Source organism: Melanotaenia boesemani, chromosome 6, assembly GCF_017639745.1.
Source record: "Melanotaenia boesemani isolate fMelBoe1 chromosome 6, fMelBoe1.pri, whole genome shotgun sequence".
Classification (NCBI taxonomy): domain Eukaryota; kingdom Metazoa; phylum Chordata; class Actinopteri; order Atheriniformes; family Melanotaeniidae; genus Melanotaenia; species Melanotaenia boesemani.
Genome location: NC_055687.1, coordinates 3,422,513 through 3,442,271, shown reverse-complemented (window position 1 = coordinate 3,442,271; position 19,759 = coordinate 3,422,513). Strand labels below are relative to the sequence as shown.

Below are 19,759 nucleotides of genomic sequence, written 5' to 3'. Positions count from 1 at the left end.
TGAATTAAATTACGTTAAGGAGCTCCTCTATTAACTGTCATCAGATGTAACTGTATGCAAATTACTTTTAGTAGAACAAAGAAAACCTTAAACACTAAAACAACAAATGTTGAGGCAGATAAAATTACTTTCAGGTCATTGTTAGCTCTGCATTAAAACAGGAAAATGCACTATAAGATGACCATTGAGATACCAGAAGAAAAATTAAAACTTGTTTCATATTGGTCTGATATCCACGGATATTTTAAACTGATTCTCTTATACAAATAATAATAATGGAAAAAGGGTTTTGTAAAAGACTAAAAGAAGAAAGTGCTGCTCGAGCAAATTTGGCTGATGATGGACACATTATTCACAGAAATTCCAATTGGGTTTAGGTCCATATCATCTTGGAGTTGAAAGCATTAATAATAAAAATCTCCAAAACAATTAATGTTTTCCAAACAATTTCAAAATTAACTTTAAGGATCCTCATGAATGCAGGAAAATTGACCTGCTCTGATTTGGCCTTTCTGCGCAGAACAACTGACGTGACTTTGACAAAGTTTTCTGACTCTGACCTGACGACAAACCACTGATGGACTGATATTGAATGAACTTTTCTTCCAGCAGGTTCTTATCCAGGATTGTTTCCACAGAAGAATGATTGCTGTTTTATAACGCTGTTAATTCTGCTGCCATTAACAGCTACACACATTTATTGTCATGAAAAGCAGGACTGATAATCTGTTTACAGGAGGAGGAGACATCTACTCTACATCTCTTTTTGTAAAATATGTGTATGTGCATTTTAAAATAAAAAATGACTTTGACCCTCATGACATTTTGGGATAAACCTTTACAGGTGGAGTGGAATATATCACCATGTACACATGTGCTTATGCTGATGAGGATTGTTTTTACAGGGGGATGCCGGAACAGGCAACTTCAGGATTCAAGCATACAAGAATTTTAATGTTTTGTGTACAATTTCACTCTTATCTAGGATAATGTGACATATTTACACAGATGGGATGTATATCAGTTTTTGATAAATTGACTATTCCACCATGCACCCCTGGTTCTGCAGGTATTGTGCGCGCTACTGATGGACAACCCTGCCTTTCTTATCATTCTTCCTTGTCATTTCTTCCCATGGTTTGCTAGGTTGTCACATGGGGTGGACCATGTGACAAAAGGGAGGTGATATTCTAAATAACATCTCTGATTCCTTTTGAACAGAAAGTTCTTTCACAGGTACACAGTGTGGGTAAGGAAGGCCTGCCACGCCAGCATCAGATCTGCTCCACTCCTTGGTTCCGGGAGACTGGATCTTGGTCTGGGAGACGAGAAGAAAGCACTGGCGTTTTGAAAGGTGGCTGGGTCCATTCCAGGTCCTGTTGGTCACTCATACAGCAGTGAAGGTCGCTGAAAGGTCCACGTGGATTCACACATCCCACTGTAGGAGGTTCCAAGGTACACCAACCCGAGCTCCAGCTGACCTCTCAACCACAGGGCAGAATAATCCCTGAGGTCAGCCCCGTGCGAGATAGTCCATTCTCCACGTGACAACATGAAGTACACCCAGGCTGCCGTGAGGGGATGGTCGTGCGTCATCCTCTTCATCCTTGTCGCCTTCCTCCTCTGATGCCTGGATCCAACCGGGCCTCGCCCAACACAACGCGCCCTAGCTTCGTCCCAACCCGCCAGATGACTGCAGGGGACAGAAGCACCCTCTTTGAGGAAGCACCACCGAGACGACCACACTCTTCAGCATCATGACAACACTGAATTTCCAGCAATACAAACTCCACATGTGTTTTATCCAGAACTGTTTTTTTAGCGAAACGGGACAGATACACTATTCTCTTTAAGACACTCTAGTCTCATGTATATCCTCACCTTCCCCCAAACACTCTGACTCGTTCACCTTAAATTCTTGTGATTATTCCCTGGCTGTTCTCTTTCTACAGAGTGGGGCTTAAGAGTTGTTGTGTTTAAACATTGCGGCCTTTTCCTGACCCCTTTTAACACCCCCATCGTGTTAAACGCGGTATCTTCTCTCCACAGATGAAAGAATTTATGATGACTTTGCCCTGGTGGGGGATTGGGGAACTGGTTTGGGCTGTGAAAGATCTATCAATCTCTTTGGGAAATTTAACCTCTTTAGTGGATTCTGGCTTTAGTTTGCTGCAAAATTAAGTTTAGGCTTTGAGAATAATGTCTCTATAAAACAGGATGGCTCTTGATTTTATTAGCTACACAGGGGGCACTTGTGCTCTGATTGGAGATCAGTGTTGTACCTTTGTCCCTGATACATCTGCTAACTTGTCTGTGATCCATGATGCCTTACTGATCTCTGGGACTGGCTTACTAGTGATTCTTGTATTTCTCCATATGGTGGTTTGAAGTTCTTTGAGTAAATTTTCTCTTTATGTGTGATTAATATGTTGCATTTTAATCAAAGGGGTGGATTGTAATGGAAAATTTATTCATATACCCTTATAGTTTGTAGGTTACACTTTGTATGTCTGTGTATTTAGATAAGAACTCCTTCTCACACCTTCCCCCCTTTCTCATCCCCTCAACAGATGCTGAGAGTTTAGTGAGCTTCCTCCTTTGCACCCTTCACTCCGTAACATTTGTTAACAGCTATGTGAGGAATTTAAAACAATGACCTCCTACTGTGATGTTATCAGCTCATGCCTGGTATATTAACTAAGCTCACTTGTATCTCCCCAGACTCACGCAGACAAACTCCTTTGACTGTGGGACTCTCATTGCTGATCAGCTCTTAATAAATAATACTTTGTTCGATTCTCACTTAGTGTGTGATCTTTGATAACTAAAAATTCCACAACAATACCCAGTTGCTGGCGTGTGCCGTGAAGCTAAATGCTGCTGTAAAGTTATACAGCTTCCCGTAAAAGAAAAACAAAAAGTTGTCAAGTACAGTTTCTTAGCCTTGGGATGGTGCTGGGCAACGGTGATCACAAGAATATAATATTATTTTATATTTATTAGTAATTGTTAGAGTGGCAACACAATGAGTCAGAAACACGTATTGTTAAGGTCATTGTGCTACACAGTGCTACTTTAAAGTGATTTGTTGAGTCACAGTGAGAGCTAAAAGTTAAAAGTTAGAGACAGCTAAAGGCCAAAACTGGGTCTGTGTGCACCGCTGCCTTCGAAATTAACCGCGGCTGTTGTAGGCCATTGTGGTTTGGCTCACAGCGGGCGTGGCGCATGTCAGAAGCATCTCCATACATACGCGTTGAGTTCAGATAAGGCCGGACTGGAAAAAGACATGAAAACGGGTTGGGGCTGAAAGAGGTGAGAAGAATACAACCACTCTAGGGGGGAAATTGGGGCATGCAACCCAGAAGAAAATTTAGGACATTTTATATTTAAAAGCATCAATCTGGTGCACTTTGAAAAGAAAAAAAGAGCTACAGGCCAGTACGAATGTATAAGGAAGTGTCTAACACATCTGAAAGATGAAATGACAGCTCTTGTCCTTTTTGTGACTTTCTAATTTCAGCCAAGATCAGTTCCAGCTGCACTAGATACCTGCATCCAGTTGTTTGACCACCACAGCATCTTCCTCTATTAGCACACTCATTCAGTAAACACAACGTAATATTTGTTTTAACTTATAACAGTGGTTGTTCACACATAGTTCAGACATTATGTTTTACGGATACCTGTTCACTTGAAAAAGCTGATTTTAAAAAACACATGTAAAAAAGGAGTGTTTCACAAGTTCACAAGAGTAAACCTACCCTAACCCAGAGTAACCTACCCTAACCCAGATAGTAAACCTATCCTAACCCAGACAGTAAACCTGCCCTAACCCAGACAGTAAACCTATTCTAACCCAGACAGTAAACCTGCCCTAACCCAGAGTAACCTACCCTAACCCAGAGAGTAAACCTACCCTAACCCAGATAGTAAACCTATCCTAACCCAGACAGTAAACCTGCCCTAACCCAGAGTAACCTACACTAACCCAGAGTAACCTACACTAACCCAGACAGTAAACCTACCCTAACCCAGATAGTAAACCTATCCTAACCCAGACAGTAAACCTGCCCTAACCCAGAGTAACCTACACTAACCCAGAGAGTAAACCTACCCTAACCCAGATAGTAAACCTATCCTAACCCAGACAGTAAACCTGCCCTAACCCAGAGTAACCTACACTAACCCAGAGAGTAAACCTACCCTAACCCAGAGAGTAAACCTACCCTAACCCAGATAGTAAACCTATCCTAACCCAGACAGTAAACCTGCCCTAACCCCGAGTAACCTGCCCTAACCCAGATAGTAAACCTACCCTAATCCAGAGAGTAAACCTGTCCTAACCCAGAGTAACCTGTCCTAACCCAGATAGTAAACCTATCCTAACCCAGAGAAACCTAGCCTTATCCAGATAGTAAACCTACCCTAATCCAGATAGTAAACCTGCCCTAACCCAGAGAGTAACCTACCCTAACCCAGAGAGTAACCTACCCTAACCCAGATAGTAAACCTACCCTAATCCAGAGAGTAAACCTACCCTAACCCAGACAGTAAACCTGCCCTAACCCAGAGTAACCTACACTAACCCAGAGTAACCTACACTAACCCAGACAGTAAACCTACCCTAACCCAGATAGTAAACCTATCCTAACCCAGACAGTAAACCTGCCCTAACCCAGAGTAACCTACACTAACCCAGAGAGTAAACCTACCCTAACCCAGATAGTAAACCTATCCTAACCCAGACAGTAAACCTGCCCTAACCCAGATAGTAAACCTACCCTAATCCAGAGAGTAAACCTGTCCTAACCCAGAGTAACCTGCCCTAACCCAGATAGTAAACCTACCCTAATCCAGAGAGTAAACCTGTCCTAACCCAGAGTAACCTGCCCTAACCCAGATAGTAAACCTATCCTAACCCAGAGAAACCTAGCCTTATCCAGATAGTAAACCTACCCTAATCCAGATAGTAAACCTGCCCTAACCCAGAGAGTAACCTACCCTAATCCAGATAGTAAACCTACCCTAATCCAGAGAGTAAACCTACCCTAACCCAGACAGTAAACCTACCCTAATCCAGATAGTAAACCTACCCTAACCCAGACAGTAAACCTACCCTAACCCAGAGAAACCTGGCCTCATCCAGAGAGTAAACCTACCCTAACCTAGATAGTAAACCTACCCTAACCCAGAGTAACCTGCCCTAACCCAGAGAGTAACCTACCCTAACCCAGAGAAAACCTATCCTAATCCAGAGAGTTAACCTACCCTAACCCAGAGAGTAAACCTACCCTAACCCAGACAGTAAACCTACCCTAATCCAGAGAGTAAACCTACCCTGATGTATTAACATATTAATACGTTCTTTTTAATACATACTACCAATTCAGTTAGGTTCAAGGATGTGTTAAAAGTTCAGTGGACTTGCATTGCACAGCACATGAACCTTGAGAAATTACGCGTGATCTTGCAGATCCAGCTACATGGACTGCACTTGCGTTGCGTATGACACGCTCCCGATGTGAGCTGACGTGTCGCGGCGGTCTGAATGAAACCGTGGTGCAGCCGTAACGTGGCGCACACGGACCCGGTGGAAATTGGCCTTAAGAGTGAAAACTTAGTAGGATTACTTAAACTTGGCTGAGTCTATTCAGCTTAGCTTAAATTTTACTTTTATGAAAAGAAAGTCTGCATCCCAGCACAGCCATCTAAAGTAAATCATCTAATCATCAATGTTCTTATATTTACAACAGCAACAAGGAAAGGCACCAAACTACTGGCATTAACATAGTCTGCTGACACACGAGATCAGTACACAACACTAAGCCACAATTAAAGCAATATACACTTCATAATTTTACTAAATCACATGCAAGTGACAGGAATTAAGTATCAAGGGTTAAGAGGTACAAAATAAACAGATAAGCAGCACCTAAGGTTATATTTACTTTCTTACACTGACATAGGAAAAAATGGCAGTAGTCAGTGGTGTAACAGTTAAACAGCTGTTAACGCCCCAGATTACTTCTCTTCTCTTCTTGACCCTCATATTACTTTATGTTTGTGCAAAGTTTTGCATTAATCTCTGTCTCAACTTAAAGCTAGCAGCACTTGCAGCATTATCAGTGCAGCATCCTCAGTTTACTTTCCAGCTGTAGACATTCCTGTAAGATTTGTGTCTGGTCCATTAAACCCAGACCAAACCCAGTAAAGTTCAGCCCTCTCATTCAGTCTAGTTTGCTAGTGTGTCAAGGAGCAGGTGGGGAAAATACCTTCTAGCTTGTTCGGTAAACTGCATTTCCCCATGTAAACAAAGCTGAAAAACAGAGCTGATGTTAAAACGCACAGGGTGTGTCCCAGTCTGCGCACTTCTATACTTCCAACACTACATTTAAGTGCTTAGTGCGCTGACACAGAAATCTCAGGAAAAACTCAGTGCACTGAAAGTACCCGGATGCTGCCCTAAACTCGGCCAAAAATCTAGTGCGAAACGATGGACACTACACGCACTAAACGGACGCCATCTTGCTGATGTAGCGGAAGGGGAGGGACTTTCAACCAGCTTTTCAAAGCTGGCAGCCACCGACTCAGCGGTACCGATGCAGGCGGAGGGTATTTTCTACTGTTGTAAGTATGAAGTTCTTTGATCATAATTCTAATATAAACTGCAGCATGCTTCTTATCTCTTCTATCCCTGATGACAGTTATGGATCTGATCATTTGTTGGAGGCTGCAGTAGAGTTAGCAACGTAAATGTTAGCAGTTTTATAGCCGATTTCGCGGATGTAGATGGGCTATAAGTGTTAAAAATGATTAATGCTATAGGTTCTGTATGAAATGAAATGAATGAATGAAAAATACTTTATTAATCCCAAAGGGAAATTCAATATGTTTGTATGTTTATTCATGATTGTTGAAGCTCCAGATTAAGCACTGCGGGGTCTCTGGCGTAAACGAAATGGTCCTTGATCTGAAAACTGATTAGGAAACACAGCTGGTTTAGAGAACTGGCCCGTTTCCATGGTAACGCTGACTAAGCCGTAGCTGATTGTACATCACTTTAAATAAGAGTCTGCAAAGTACCCATAAAGTACATATATATAATAATGTTTGCTTTTATATAACCTGCCATTGTGTGCTCACCGTAGGTCACTGTGGCATCAAACTACCGAGCCAGCAGTGGCACTGAGGCATTTACCACCTGCGGATTAGGACGCTGCTGTGGAGACGGCAAGAGAGAAATGTTTTAATAAAAAGTTTAAATAAAATGTTTTCTGCATCCCTGTTTTAGCGTCTTCATTACTGCATTTCATATTTTAAATGATGGTTTCTAGTAGAATCGGTTTCCTGTTGCAGACGTGAACGTATCAGTGTAAACACCAATAAAACACATGTATTATGTAAAGTACTTTAATTCAGTTAAGATATCTTTGTTTATTTAAAAGCTGTTTTATTAGTGTTTTAAATTGTACTTTATACTAACAGGTATGGCGGAGACCTTTTAAAGACACATGAACGTGTGCTGATGGTTTCTATTGTTATCTACTGAGATAGATTAATACAGTGGAGGCCACGATTCTTCTATTAAGGCATTAAGGCTATTAAGGCATTTAATAGCATAAAAGTATGATGACATGCAAACACGTATGTTAACGTGATTTTGGAAGAACTTGGACGGATTGTCCTAAAACAAAAGTATATTAACGGAGCGGCGCTGCTATTATGCAGCATGTAGGAGGATCATATACCTTAAAATAAATAAGCATAAGTTCTAATTCATGTGCAGCCCGAGGAGGATCCTGTGCTGGATGCGACAAAGTTTACAGGTGGGGTTAAGTAAGGAGTAAACAAAGTAAAATCAAGAGTTGTAAATTCATTCTGTAAATTAAGAATCACCGTCAAGAGCTGGTACATCATTACTGTTAAGTTTAAAACGTTAGTGCTCAGTTTGGATCAGCACTACACACTACCTTCCAGTGCACTCATGTAAGTGTGCGGTTTGAGACACAGATTGCTGATAAAAGATATTTTTGTGAAATTGATATTAATACTAACTGCATTTGATCCCTTTCTTCTCAAGTATCAATAATAGATGACCATCTATAAACTCTGAGATATCATAAATGTACCCTGTTGCAGGAAAAACTAAAAACGCTTTGCAAAGCTTCAATTCTGATCTCATAGATTTATTCTTTTTTGTATGTCTTGGTGACATGATATTTTTTTCCACAGATATTTCAGGACTAGAGCTTCTTATCCGTGTTGAGTGGTTATATGGATCAGTAAGTCCCTGTTGTGACAGAAACGTTTCCCACATGTTTCACAAAGGTACGGCCTCTCACCTGTGTGGGTTCTCATGTGAGCAGTCAAACTACCATTTTGAGTGAAACGTTTCCCGCATGTTTTGCAAGAATACGGCCTCTCACCAGTGTGGGTCGATATGTGACGCAGCAAATCGCCATTATTACTGAAACGTTTTCCACATGTTTCACAAGGATATGGCCTCTCGCCTGTGTGGGTTCTCATGTGAACGGTCAAATTTCCATTTTGTGTGAAACTTTTCCCGCATGTTTTACAAGAGTATGGCCTCTCACCCGTGTGGGTTCTCATGTGGATCAGTAATTTTTCATTCACTCTGAAAGCTTTCCCACAGGTTTTACAGAAGTACGGCCTCTCACCTGTGTGCGTGTTTATGTGATTATACAAAGCAGAGGAGCTGGAAAATCTTTTCCCACATGTTTTGCAAGAATATGGTTTTTCACCTGTGTGGACTCTATAATGTGCCTTTAGTTTAGACTTAGACTTATAAACTTTTCCACAAAAGCCACACTTTAGAGACTTTTCACTCGTATCAGTGATGCATCGACTCTCTGACATGGGGGAAATGTCTGCACCACTACTGGGACTTCTGCTGTGTTCTTCCTGGTCTTGACACTCAGGTTCACTGTGGTCACTTCCTTCATATGTCACCATAACAATATTGTATTCCTGCTTCAGTACAGGCTGATGAAGATCTTGACTAATGCAGGAATCATCCTGTTCTTCTTTAATGCATGGAGGCAGTGGTTTCTTCTGGTCCAAACCGCGGTTCTTTTCCTTTTTACAGAGATGATGGTCTGAAAGAACCTCCTCCTTTTTGCAGACATACTGCTTTGGGAGATCTGGAAAGCCAAAAAAAAAACATTACATGAAGAAAAATATTATTTCTGTAATATTAGAAAACACATCCTACTAAATATAATCTACAGATATGCAAATACGTGCATGATGAAAAAGAAAGTGAATTTCTCTGTGTACTTTTGCCCAAGATGATATTTTGTGATGAAATCGTGATCTTGTATTTAAACATGGGACTTACAAAAAACAAACAAAATAAAATGTACTGCCTCTAGCACTACATGACAGCACCTGGGTCCAACTGGACTCACACCAGTCGGATATTTATTTATGACGTCCCATCTTGTTTAAATCCTTGCTTGTGTTCTTCCTCTCAGATGTAAGTCGCTTTGGACAAAAGCGTCTGCTAAATGACTGTAGTAGTACTGTCTACTTTAAAGAAGTTAAAACTATGAATATTTGGTTCTGGGGTTAATCCACCTTTTAGTTGGGTTAAGCCAGTGGTTCTCAAACTTCTTCTACAGTGCCCCCCCTATGGAGGAATAAACATTCCCAGCACAGACATGATGTAATAAGAAACAAGTTTACTGTTAATCCTAGAGCAAGATATCTGCCCTTTCACCCCAGTTACCTGTTTCTCCACATTTCTTATCTTTCTTTTTTCCCTGCGATCGGTTCAGTAAATCCTGATCTCTGTGCTTTTTGGCGGTAGGGAAAATGAATTGGTGGCATTACTGTCACCAAGTGGTCTGGACCAGAATGTTTCCAAGAGCCCAAGTTGTCAAAACATTAGTTTATCTGCTACATTTTCCCAATCCCATGTGCCCATCCCATCGACCAGTAAATCAAGAGCTCAGCTCCTTCTTCACTACAACAGACCAACGCAGAGTCCGCCACAGTGTTCCACCTGTCAATCTCCCATTCCATCCTTCCTCACTCGTGAACAAGACCCCCAGAAACGTCTCTACTTGGGGCAGGACCTCATTCCTGACCCGGAGATGACACTCCACCCTTTTTCCGGCTGAGGACCATGGTCTCGGATTTTGAGGTGTTGATTCTCATCCCAACCGCTTCACACTCGACTGCGAATCGCCGAGTGGAGATCACAGCCCGATAAAGTCAACAGAACCACATCATCTGCAAACAGTAGAGACCCAATCCTGAGGCAAACACACTGGATCCCCTCACCACCTTGGCCATGTCTCGGTAAGCTAATTGGCTAGTTAGCTGCTAACATTGATGTCTACAATGAGCTAGGGTACAGGCTTATTAGATAGCACGTAACACTTAGAGAAAACACTTCAAGCTGGAAACTACTTTTGGTTATATAAGAGCAGCTGAATACCGGTGCGTTAACATACAAATTACATATGATCCAATTAGTTGACTAATCACCAAAATATTCAGTGACTACTCGGTTATCAAAATAAGCGGTTGTGGCAGCCCTAGTTAAAAATTGACCCCTCCTCACCCGAGTGTCTGAGACATGCTGCTGCAAGTCCAATGATGTGACTACAAAGTCGATCATCAAACTGCGGTCTAGAGTGTCCTGGTGCCAAGTGCACACGTGGACATCTTAAGCCTGAACAAGGTGTTCGTTATGGACAATCCATGACGAGCACAGATGTCCAGAAAGGAAAGGCCACTTGGATTCTGATCAGGGGGGCCGTTCCTCTCAAACACATCCCTCCAGGTCTCACTGTCATATCCAGGTGGGCACTGAAGTCCCCCAGCAGAACGAGGAGTCCTCGGAAGGCGTGCTCTCCAACACTTGGTCCAAGGGCATGTATAATGTGGGACTAAAGTTTTGTACTTGGAAAATTTGAGGAATTCTTCCATATTAGTATATTTAATTTGTACTTGTTACACTTTAAAATGCTGGAGTTACTAAACTTATGTTCCTATCCATTTAATGTGTGAGTTTCCATGTTACCAGGCTGGAACTTTTCACACCCTTTGTCTGCGTGAGTTGTACATTGCAGCAAAACATGGCTGTTACTGAAACCTTTCCCACGCTTCACAAATATATGGTTTCACTCCTCCGAGTATAATTCAGCAATTATTTTCCTACAAGCTTTTCAAGCAAATGGCCTCTCACCTGTGTGAGCTCTCATGTGGACTGACTGTTTCATCTGTGTGGACTCTAATGTTCTCATACTCTTCTGTTTTTGTATAGAAATTATTGTTGTTTTTTCGCCTTACCAACACCACCCGCCACATAAGGTACTCAAGAAAGAAAGACTGGTGACGACCTAGCTAAAATTAAATGCAACATTGCAGTTGATCGCGACATCTCAAAGATACTGGCATATCCATGGCGTTTGAAGGACAGAGTTTAACGGTTGTGGACCCTGACCGCTGCCGGTTTAACGTTTGTGGACCCTGACCGCTGCCGGTTTAACGTTTGTGGACTCTGACCGCTGCTGATTGGGACGTTGCGGGACGACAAAATGTTGTTGACAAAATTCTCGTCTCTCCTGGACTGACAGAGCCTGCACCTGCTTTTACAACAATGTGCCGTCACAGACATGATCTGGCGTGTCTGCAGTCCGGCGTCTGAATTTCTGTTGCCACGGTTACCAACTACCATTTAGTCATCGCAATAATTTACAACAATAAGGCTATTTGGCTGGAACTTCTTTTATAGGTGTCTATTATAACTTTTTAATGGACACCCTCCAGCCAATCAGAACTGAGTATTCACCCAGACCACGGTATAAATGTCAGTAACTACAGCAGTAGCTACAGCCAGGCAGCACTGCAAGGGTGGATGGAGCGGAGCTTGACGACAGGTACATTTTAGGGCTGCAACGATTAGTTGACGTTGTCGACAATAAGAATAGTCGGCTATTTTTGGCAAAAAAAAAAAAAAAAGGAAAACCTACAGAGTGAGACATCATCTTCTTTCCTATCTCTGCTATAGTCCGGCAGGGGAAAAATATGGCGGCGGACCAGGGAACAAAACAGCAGCAGCGGACGTCAAAAGTCTGGGACCACTTCAATTAAACTTACAAAATAAATTAGGTACATGTGAGATTTATAAAAGTGGACCTTGCTTACCACGGAAGTACATCTGCAGTGCTTGAACATTTAAAGAGGAGGCACGCTGGACTTAAGGATGAGTCAAACATGACATACCGTCATGTAGATAGTTGTATAATGAAATGAATGAAATGAAATGAAAAATACTTTATTAATCCCAAAGGGAAATTCAATAATTATTCAATAATGTAACAGAAGCCGCAGAGCACTGAATGTTCTGCACTAAACACACTTTTTTTTTTAAACAAAAACTCAGGCTTGTTCACCGTTTTTCTCTCTGCTGCCAATGTGCCTCTTCCTATTCTTTCAGTTATTTTTTTTAATGGATATTTGGTTTGTATTTACTTTTTCTGTTATCAGTTTCAGGTTAATATCGTCAGCAAAGTTTAATAACAGATGTATTTTTGAATGAAGTGTCCATCTCATCTTTTTAATTAGCACATCATTCAAACAACCTCACGCTTTAAAAGATTTAAAAGCTGAAGGTGAAATAAGAGCCATTTAATAATTATGAGATCCATAATCCGATTAGTCGACTAATCATTTAAATAATTGATGACTAATTGTCTATCAGAATAGTATTTAGTTGCAGCTCTAGTACATTTATAACAACATTGTGAAATTAAGAATGATGAACATGTCTCCAGTTTTAGTTTAACTCTGTCATGTGTCATGACAGCGACCCGTGCTTCGTTGTAACTGTCATGCTTTACTATATACTATTACAATGTGCTGAAACTGCATTAAAACTCAATAGTTTTGTAGAAGTGATGCCTTTAATACATTGATAAAAATAATTTAAAAAAAGAAATAATATACTCAGACACAAAAATGTGCATGTCATGTCACTGACCCATTTCAACTGCTAAAAAACTTCCTGCCACTAAATAACTGTTCTGATGTCGACCAGTCACGTTTTCAGCACTGATATGCTCTAGTTAGGGTCCTTAATGACATTCGCCTGAGCACAGATAGTGGAAATACTTCAGTCCTGGTACTGCCGGATCTCAGTGCTGCATTTGACACGGTCCACCAGAACATCTCACCAGACCAGCTGAATAACTTGGTAGGACCTTTTGCCACTGCAATTAATTGGTTTGAGTCCTACTTAAATGACAGGGACTACTTTGTGTCTATAGGTAACTATAAATCTGAGCGAACCAAAATAACCTGTGGAGTTCCCCAAGGCTCCATCCTGGGGCCACTGCTGTTCAACATCTACATGCTGCCACTCACTCACATTATGGAAACAACTAAACATGTTACCACAGTTATGCTGATGACACACACATCTACATAACCATCTCACCAGAACATTTTGCTGTCATTTGATCTACTTATGGAAAAATATCAACTTCCTAAGCAGGATTTCTTTCGCTTCTTGCAAGTAAGGCATTATATCACTCATAGTACAACCCTTCTGCAACACCCTGCGGTGTCTGATATTGAGAGGATGCTGTTTCGACATCAGTCTAGGGTCTCTCTCAGTTCATTGTATGGTGTGGTTAACGGATTGACTAATATTGGTGCGCAGAGGGTCAGAGGTGTGTGGGAGAAGGAGCTGTCTGTGACTATAGATGAAGAAACTTGGACAGATGTTTGGTCCCAAGCAAAAAAGTTGTCAATCTGTACTCAAACAAAAGCATTACAGCTTAAAATTCTACATAGATTACACATATCACCGAGTCGCAGGCATTCCTTTAACCGCTCCCTCTCTCCTCTGTGTCTCAAGTGTAAAACTCAGGTGGGCACTTTAACTCATTGTATTTGGTCATGTCATAAACTTAAGCAATATTGGACTGAGATTGTATGTGAACTTGAAAGTATTTTCCACATGGACTTGGGAATAGATCCTATGTCACTGATCCTGGGTCTTCCAAGCAGACATATAACTGCTACAACCAACAAAAGGCTTTTTAATATTCTTACGTTTGCAGCAAGGAAAAATATCCTTTTACAGTGGATTAGTGACAAAACTCCTTCTGTCAGAGGATGGCGTAAAATTGTTTTCGAGTTGATTCCTTTGGAGTATCTCACTAACATTATACATGCCAGTGTGGACCAGTTTTATAAAAACCTGGAGTCCATTTTTGGACTATGTCGGACCTGATATCTCCTCAATACTACTGAAGGGCTCGTGAATTTCTACTTATGGACTCTGGCTTATCAATGACTAAGATATGTCTGTCACAAACTTTGTGTGTCTGAGCTGTACTCTTTTTGTTTGTTTTGTTTGTTTTCTGTGCCAGTTCCAGTGGCTTGTGTTTGTTTTGTAAAACGGAAAATTTAAATAAAAACAATGATAAAAAAAAACCCCATCTCACCAGGAGACTACAGTCCGATCCAGAGTCTATGATGCTGGACAGGACAGGTTAAAAAAACAACAACAAAAAAAAAAGTATAAACACACACACAGCATACGAACTTCCCAATCGCACTCCCCAGCACCTCCCCCTCCCTCCCACCATGCTCTGTGGGAGACATCCCTGGCAGACCAGAGGGCAGTGAGCCCCAAATCCGGTCTCCACCTCCACCCCCAGCCACCCCCATCACCTCCCACCCAGACGCAGCCGACTGCGCATCCCCCAGGACAAAGAGTGTTCAAGATGGGTCTAACATCATCAAACATCTGCTTACATTAATAACACACTCAATCAGGGGTGGCCAACGTCGGTCCTCGAGAGCCACAGTCCTGCAGGTTTTCCATGCACCCTGCACTGCCACACCTGACTCAAACTAATGAGTCATTGTGTAAATTCTCATAGACTGTTGGATCCATTTAATTTGAGTCAGGTGTGCTGGTGCAGGGATGCATGGAAAACCTGCTGGATTGTGGCTCTTGAGCACCGACGTTGGCTACCCCTGCACTCAATGATTATTTACATGCTTTATGTTTTTGCACACGTTTTCAGAAGTTTTTCCAATCAAAATGTTTTTTATTGATTTTTACATAATAATAGAAACATCTCGACAGCAAATTGTAGGCTCCCACAGAGTCTATGATTTGGGTGTAGAACAAGTATGTAAACAGTACAGTGACAGGGATATGGACTAGGGCCACCAAAAGCCCACAGTTCAAGTTATCAACATAGTACAAATATATCACTGTACTACAGAACAGAGTTTCCAGAGAGCCAATGAATTGACAGCAATGATAAGGCAAAACTTAAAATGCAACGAAATATGTGAAAATGAAATACCCAGCAAAAACAAAATTATAAAGCCCTGAAAAATAAAAAACCCACCCACCCCTTGCCACTGCCAGAGTGCTGTGTTTGCTCCACCACATCTAGGACCCGGGTTGTATTATGTATCATGCAGCCAAGTTGCTACAATTGTGCCTCATTTTAAAGCAGGATATGTACGCAGAAAAGGACGCCATACTTTTTCGAAAGTGCCAAGGGATTGTTTAAGTGAAAATCTTATCTTTTCAAGTTTTAGACAGGACATAACATCTTGCAGCCATTGTGAGTGAGATGAAAGGGAGGCGTCTTTCCATCTAAGTAAGATGGCACGACATGCCAGAAGTAGGACAAAGGCTATAGAACGTTTTTTGACAGTACTCAGATGGGTTTGACCCTCCAGAACCCCAAAAAGGGCAACAACAGGGTTTGGTTTCAGTCTAGTGGCAAAGACCTTAGATAGTGTACTGAAGACATCTCCCCAATAGTTACTTAACTGTGGACAAGACCAGAACATGTGGCTGAGAGTGGCTTCCACAACATCACATCTGGAGCATAGTGGACTAATTTCAGGGTACATAAAGGACACCGAAAGAAGTCTGAATCAGAAAGGTTGAACTTCTCTTTTAGCTGAGCAAACGAGCCTATGGTACCATCGATCAGCAGATGTTGGAAGCGTGTGGCACCTTTTCAGATGTTTTTTGCTTCAGGTATGTGAAGACCTTTCAACATGGTGAAAGCGTAATATTACTGTACACCCCACACTGTGCCTACTCAGTGACCTGGGGCTGCCCCAGCATGGGCTGGGTGGTGAAGCCTGGGCCCTGGTGTTGGGGAACTGTCCACCATTGCTGCAGAGGTCTGTCTCAGTTCTGTTCTGTGGTGGCTGCTGGTTGACCGAGGCTTGGACTCTCTCGGTCTGCCTCTGATCTTTGGAGTTAGTGCGGCTGCATTTACAGAAGCACTCAACACAACTTTCCCCTAATGCTTAGTACACACACCTACAAACGACACATGCTGACACCCACACATATACTTGTGTTCGTTGCAGTTCTGGGTTTCTGCAGTTTTTCTTCTCACAGGTGCCCCTATAGATTGTCTGTTGTGTTCTCGTAAGGCTGATTTCTACCAATGGGTGTAGGTCAGGTTGGACTGGTTAGGGTGCGGATATGTTTGGAAACTGACCTCGCTGCGTTTCCAAAGCCAACCATAACCTTTACTAAGAGGCGAAATATCAGTTGGATAGTTGTAGATGCCTTAAGCTACGTAGAGCCATCGCAGCACCTTAATTGGAGTAGAATCAAAACACCACACAGAAACAAAGGAGGAGATTGTGATCATCCAACAGTTTGTGTTTTTTCTTCTTAGCAGTGCTTTGTAATTCAATTTTAAATGGAGATTTAATCAACAAAGAAAATATGTTGCTCTAAACAAGAAGCCATTCCTGCTTTGTTGTTTTTCCCAGGTTTTCCTCAACTGATCAACAGATTGCAGTGTGTAAAACTCCACCCTTTCGTGTCAGGTCGGTTGCATTGGTACCCCAACGGAAGGGCAAGAAAAAGTAAAACGGGTCGGGTCGGATATTAGGGTACCCATCCCAGTTTCTGTGGAAATGTGTCCGGACCAGATGATGGAAACAGGGCTTTAGAAGCCTTCAGGATGTTTACTGTTTCATTCCAGGCTGTTTAGTTTATCTGTTTAGCTTTGATTGCAGTTTGTTTTCTACCTTTAGTTTTGTTCTTCCTTTCTCCATCTTTTCTCTTTCTTATTCTCCTCTATCAACCTATTTTCATATGTTTCTCCATTCCTGTTATAAGGAAAAACATATTTTAAAATAATAAAAGAACATTTAAGATTCAAGGGGAGCCCCATATCCAAAAGGCTTCTCGTTTGTCTCTGTGTGTCAGGAGGACCTAAATTTCTTGATTACTCTCATATAAGGACGAGTCAGGGACCATTACCAATCAGTCAGATCTCAGAAAACTCTGACATCTTTTATTGAGATATATGACGTGGGACATACAGGTACACATGAATACAGTTAACACACATGAATACACTCTGCTCGTGGCTACTATTACAGGGAGAATAATCTAAACACTATAGTCAAATTCAGAAGTCTGCGTCTTGCAGCAGGTTACGGTAATCTCATAATATACAATTACACTGATAAAATCATACAATATGGAAAGTATTTAGATAAGGCATTTTGTTACCAAATTATCTGAAAGATCCTTATAAAAAAAAACATTGTCTTTACAAGAAATAATCTATATTCATGAAAGAAAAAAAAACATGTCCCCCTTAAATAATACATTTTTATGTATCAGAATATAGTGAAGAAATATCTAGTCTTCAAATAGGTCTCTAAAGCCTGGTACACACAATGATTTTTTAAATCATAGGAAATCTTTTTTACCTGGTCAAGACCTCACAAATGAAGATAAAAAAGTCAGTTTTGATCGTACTGCGTTGTGTGCTCCGAAAATGTAATCACAGAAGACACACATGACGATGCAGTCCAGCAACTCATCTACAATCTAGTCCTCCGAGCTGGTCAAACATTGAAACATAGAAGATGAGCCATATCAACAACCGGCAAAAAACGTAGAAGAACCACACACACAACCGGCAAAAAATGGAAAGAAGAACCATATCAACAACCGGCAAAAAACGAAGAAGAAGAACCATAACAACGACCGGCAAAAAACGTAGAAGAAGAACCATAGCAAGAACTGGCAAAAAACGTAGAAGAAGAACCATAGCAAGAACTGGCAAAAAACGTAGAAGAAAAACCATAGCAACAACTGGCGTAAAAAAAGTAGAAGAACCACATCAACAACCGACAAAAAACGTAGAAGAACCACACCAACAACCGGCAAAAATCGTAAAGAAGTACCATATCAACAACCGGAAAAAACATAGAAGAACCACATCAACAACCGGAAAAAAATGTAGAAGAAGAACGATAGCAACAACCGGCAAAAAACGTAGAAGAAGAATCATAGCAACAACCGGCAAAAAACGAAGAAGAAGAACCATAGCAAACAACCGGCAAAAAACATAGAAGAAGAACCATAGCAAAAACCGGCAAAAAATGTAGAAGAAGAACCATATCAACAACCGGCAAAAAATGCAGAAGATGAACCATACCAACAACTGGCAAAAAAACGTAGAAGAAGAACCATAGCAACAACCGGCAAAAAACGTAGAAGAACCACATCAATAACCGGCAAAAAATGTAGAAGAACCACATCAACAACCAGCAAAAAACGTAGAAAAAGAAGCATGGCAAAAAATGGCACAAGGCAAAGAAGAAGAAACATGGTAACAATCGGAAAGAAGGGAATATATAGGACGGGGGAATGATGAAGGTCTTGGGACCATTGTTAACAGAAAAAGGCAGAACTAAAAAAATATCAGACTGGAGACGGCGTGAACACGGACTTTGTTGACTTCCTTGCTCCCCAGCCAGCTCGCTCTGATTGGCTACATTCCGTGCCACGTCACCCCCCACACAGTCACAATGCACGAGTCGGCGGTGTTCTTCAGAAATCTGCACTGAAATATGAAACATGTTCAATGTTCCCAACTGTGGCTATGACCCATATCGGAGCAGATTATCGGGACAAATCGGCTCATAACACACCACAGACCATATTATGACTGGACAGGGAAATCACACGATGATTGGGCGTTTGCCGTCCAAGGTTGGGAAGAGGCAAAATCAGGACAAAAACAGCCCAAATATTGTTATGTGTGTACCAGGCTTATAAGTAAATACAACCCTCAGGTGAACAACAACACATTATATCGCCCATACTGCCATCCATGTTCTATACCAGTTTGTGGGGCTAGAGCCTAACCAAGTTAGTCAGGCAAGAGGCGATGTTGTTGCAGCCGAATATTTCTAGACTCGGTCCTCTTCCTTCCCTTTGTAAAATGGCTGCAGGAGCATTTAATCATCAGTAATTTTTAAATTCTTGACAGAACGTCCAAACACCAGATAAACACAGATGTCTGAGACTGAACAGGTGGAAACACCTAAACCTGAACGTCATTCATCATTCAGCTTGTAAGGATCTAAGTTATTAATTTGTGTTTTTGCATCATAACAACTCTTCACCTGTCTTGCGAGCTCATCGAGATTAGGATCTTAGCTGCTAGCAAAACATGGACAAATTTGTGAAGGTACCAATGGGCAATGAATGAATGAACAACAGATTTCAACTACTAAAAAAAGACAACAAAATCTGATGAGGCACATTTTGCCCTGGACATGACCAGGTAATGTTCAAGTAAAGGTCAGTGGTGGGTACTGAAGAGACACCACAGTGTATCACCACCGTAGAATACCCCCTTGAAGTTCCTCTAACCAGCTCATATTTACACTGTAAACAACATTGTTTACAGATTAG

General features: G+C 41.4%; 1 long non-coding RNA gene across 1 annotated transcript; it reads right to left on the bottom strand.

Annotated features, from left to right (window-relative positions):
* Positions 1–1,249: 1,249 nt before the first annotated feature.
* LOC121641724 lies at positions 1,250–3,623 on the bottom strand. Its single transcript, XR_006010781.1, has 3 exons — positions 3,613–3,623; positions 2,253–2,257; positions 1,250–1,864 (listed from the first exon to the last, which is right to left on the bottom strand). It is a non-coding gene; the product is annotated as an uncharacterized LOC121641724 (long non-coding RNA).
* Between the last annotated feature and the right edge of the window lie 16,136 nt (positions 3,624–19,759).